The sequence below is a fragment of the Hylobates moloch genome, unplaced genomic scaffold (assembly GCF_009828535.3).
Source record: "Hylobates moloch isolate HMO894 unplaced genomic scaffold, HMol_V3 SCAFFOLD_2, whole genome shotgun sequence".
Classification (NCBI taxonomy): Eukaryota; Metazoa; Chordata; class Mammalia; order Primates; family Hylobatidae; genus Hylobates; species Hylobates moloch.
Genome location: NW_026652277.1, coordinates 24,025,390 through 24,029,863, shown reverse-complemented (window position 1 = coordinate 24,029,863; position 4,474 = coordinate 24,025,390).

Genomic DNA, 4,474 nt, shown 5'->3' with positions numbered 1-4,474 from the left:
TAATCAAGACCACCTGTGTCATTTCTGCAGCCCCTGAATGCATGATTGGGATGGACGTACAGACACTCCCTAACATACCATTGTTCGCTTGGAATTCTTTCATTTTATGGTGGTGTGAAAGCGATACTCATTCAGTACAAATTGTACTTCAAATTTTGAATTTTGATCTTTTCCTGGGCTAGTGCTATGTCATAGGATACTCTCTTGTGATGCTGAGCAGTGGCAACGAGCCGCAGCTCCCAGACAGTCATGGCATCACAAGGATAAACAAGTGAGATCTACAGTGTGTTGTGCTGCCTGATGACTGTGCCCAGCTGCAGGCTAATGGAAGTGTTCTGAGTATGTTTAAGGGAGGCTGAACTAAGCTATGATGTTCAGTAGGTTAGGTGTATTAAGTACATTTTTGACTTAGAATATTTTCAACTTACAATGTGTTTATCGGGAGGTCACACCGTCATAAGTTGAGGAGCATCTGTACTTGGCAGTTGGAGTAACCCCCAAGTCCTTGGCCTGTGGAATAAGAGCTATCATGGTCGGGTAGGCAAGGTTGGAGCACCCGAAGCTACCTCTCCACATTCCTGTTCCCCCACCAACAAAGATGATAAATCAAAGACAACATCACATTCTAGGGAGTTGATGGGGGAGACTAGTGCCACTCTTAAAAATCTAAAGGATGCAGGAGTGGTAGTTTCTATTCCTCATCACATCTCTCCATTAGCCAGTAGGGCACAGAGACTACATGACAATTATGGAGAATGACTGCATATTGTTGCAAACTCAGCCAAGCAGTAGCCCCAATTACAGCTGCAGTACCAGGCGTAGTATTGTTGCCAGGGCAAATTAGTAAGACCTCACCTACATGATAAATGGCTGTTAAATCGGGGGAATATACTTATTTTTAAGCTAATCGTAAAAGAAAATCAGAAATAATTTGCATTCCTGTGGAATGGACAACATTCTTTACACTTTTGTCGTAGAGCTATGCTAATTCTCCTGCCCTATGTCGTAACTTAATCTGAACAGATTCAAACTATCTGAGCATCCTGCAGAGTATCACAGTGATCCATTATGCTGATGACACCATGCTGACTCAGCAGGAGGACTAAGAGGTGCTCCTCACTATGACCCAGTACACTGGAGGCCTGGGTAAAACAAGCATGCTGGAGAGGGCGGGAGATAAACCCTATGAAGATGCAGAGTCCTGCCATTTTGGTAAAATAGATGGTGGCTGCTTTCTAGCCACACTCAGTGGTGGCCTTGAAAGAGCAGCAATGAAAAATCTTCCCATTGGCAGCACTTTGAGTAGCACACTTGGTCATCCACCTTGTGTGGAAGGAGGAGTAAGGTGCATATATATATATGGAGTTATGAGCGGTGGTGAATGGCCTGGCTAGCTAGCCAGGACTCTGAATGTACTAGAATACCTGAGACAAAGGAGATATGGGATAGAGGCATATAAATGGGTATAGGGAGTAAATACTACTTGTTTTTGTCACCAGCCACCCCACAACAGGCACAATGGACTCATGAACAAAGTGGACACAGTGGCAGAGATGGAGGCCATGCATGGATCAACAGCACGGACTCCCACTTACCAAGACAGATTTAACTACTGGCCCCTGGCATAGCTAATCTTCTCACAGCAGAGAACAACACTGAGCCTCCAATATGACACTATTCCTTGAGGAAACCGATCAGCCACTTGGCGGCAAGTTGACTTTATTGAGCCCCTTTTATCCTGGAGGAGCCAGAGATTTGTTCCCACAGGAATAGAGTGCCTGATGCACAGGCACAGAATCCCATAAATCAGATCGTCCAAAGAGCAGAGCCATACTATAGTGAAGACGTGCAGGAGTGGGCCCGTGCCCATGAGATTGGCTGGTTGTATTACACTCACACCCTCCAGAGGCAGCCAGGTTGGTAGAATTGGAGTATACTACTGGAGGTGCAGGTGAGGCCCCAGCTCAGGGGCAATTGTCTGCAAGCATGGGGTGCCATCCTTCAGGATGCAGTAGCTGCACTGAATCAGGGATTTCCACGTGTCACTGTGTCTCCAATACGATCCTGGATCCAAGAGGCAAAATCAGGCAGTGGCCCCACTTACCTTCAGTGACTCACTGGAGAATTTTATTCTCTTCATCCCTGCAGCTTTGGGGGGGTTGGAGGCCCTGGTCTCATAAGGGGGTGCACTTTTGCCGAAGGAAAAAGCAAGGGTATTGTTAAACTATAAGCTAGGACTGACACCTGAACACCTTTGACTCATTATGTCTAGGGAGTAGCAGGAGCCCCTGTGTTGGCAGGGTTAATTGACCATGATCAGCAGGTAGGTAGGGCTGCTGTTCCACAGTAGGGGCAGGAAGGATATGTGTGGAACCCAGAGGACATACTTTGGTGTCCTTGGTGCCCCTTGTCTAATCGTAGCTGTGAATGGACAAATATAGCAGCCCTAGCCCAAGAAGCGCATGGTCACCAGGGCTCAGACTCCTTAGGAATGAAGATTGGTGTATGTCCAGATGAGTGGAACTGTTAGCTGAGGGTGAGTGGAATTTCAATCGTGGACAAGGGACATGATGAGTCCAGTTGTGGCCCTGGGATTATTTGCATGTCTGGGGTCCGAGAGGACCACACTGACACAGCCTTGATTTTGACACCATGGAAATGAGGCAGCTACCTGAAACCTCACTCACAAGTGATATGTCTGTTGTATTCAGGAAGGAGTCATTTCTTTCTATATCTTCCTTCCTTGTTATAAAAACCTAAATTATAGGTAATAAAGAAGAGTGGAGTATGTTGAAAAGTAGACCCTTAGTTTTCAATTATTTTTTAGTTGGAGAACTCATAACACACGGATGAGGCTTTCTCCTTCCTCCCACTCTCTTGAACATAATAACAACTCTGATAAGGGGCGGCGGGCACTCTCTGAGCATGCTAACAAAATATGCTCACAGGAGTGTCAATCTGTGAAAGGTCTGATTATCTCAAAATGCTCTTGCTCCCTAGAAGCAAACCACAGAGACCTCTCTTTCATCTCCTCCTCACCAGCTCCTGGCAACCAGCCTCAGCATTATCCAACCGGGATCCAGAGTCACAAGCGTAGTTTTAGGAGCAAAAAATGTTTAACAATAAGACCCTGCATTTTTATGATGAACTCAGGAAGGAAGCTTTTTACAATTAATTTTCCTCTCAACCTCCCCCTTAGCTATCATTAAACAGCTGTAGCAAAATTATTTTCTTTATGGAACAAAAAATAAAACACAGGCTGGGCACGGTGGCTCATGCCTGTAATCCTAGCACTTTGGGAGGCTGAGGCAGGTGGATCACATGAGGTCAGGAGTATGAGACCAGCCTGGCCAACATGGTGAAACCCCCATCTCTACTAAAAATACAAAAGTTAGCCAGGCATGGTGGTGTGTGCCTGTAATCCCAGCTACTTGGGAGGCTGAGGCAGGAGAATCCCTTGAACCTGGGAGGCATGGGTTGCAGTGAGCCGAGATCGTGCCACCGCACGCCAGCCTGGGCAACAAAGAGAGACTCCATCTCAAAAATAAAATAAAATAAAAATAAGTCACAAAGTTTAATAATTATTAGAAAGGCAATAGAGAGATAATGGGAAAAATCAACCCTGAAATTCAAATTTCTTCCAGTTTAGTCTATTAGCTTCCGAATGAACCTCTCATGGCAGCATCATGTAACTAAGAGATCTTCGATGTCGCACTTTTCTCCAACTTCCTTTTGCCAGTGCCGGGCTAGAGATTGTGTGTGTGTGTGTGTGTGTGCATGCGCGCGTGCACTCATGTGCTCCTGCTTGAGTACATACAGGGGATGGGCATAAGTGATGATAAACTTGATGATAAGAGGAAGATGATTGGTTAAAAGATTTCTTGGCCGGGTGCAGTGGCTCACGCCTGTAATCCCAGCACTAGGAGGCTGAGGCAGATAGATTGCCTGAGCCCAGGAGTTCAAGACCAGCCTCCTGGGCAACATGGTGAAACCCTGTCTTTACAGAAAATACAAAAATTAGCCAGGCGCAGTGGTGTGCACCTGCAATCCCAGCTACTCAGGAGGCTGAGGTGGGAAGAATGCTTCAGCTTGGGAGGTCCAGGCTGCAGTGACCCAGGATAGTGCCACTGCACTCCAGCCTGGGCAACTACCCTGTCTCAAAAGATAATTTCTTACCTGACAGGTAAATGACTTGGTTTGGGTGATACAATCCGTGAATAGACAAAGCAGAAGTCTCCTGACTCTGAATGCCCTGCTTCAGCTACTGCTGCTGTTCCAGAAATGTCTTTATGCGTGTGTTTCTGTGTATACTCCTTGTTCCCTTCTCAATCCCCACTGGATGGTGATTAACCAAGTTCCTTGCTAGAGGTCTGAATTATTCTATCACTTTTTAATATTTGCTGTTACCATCCCAACCCTTAATATTCCCTGCAAAGGGTAGGTAAACACTTTTCTAGTAATTTTTTTTTGTTTA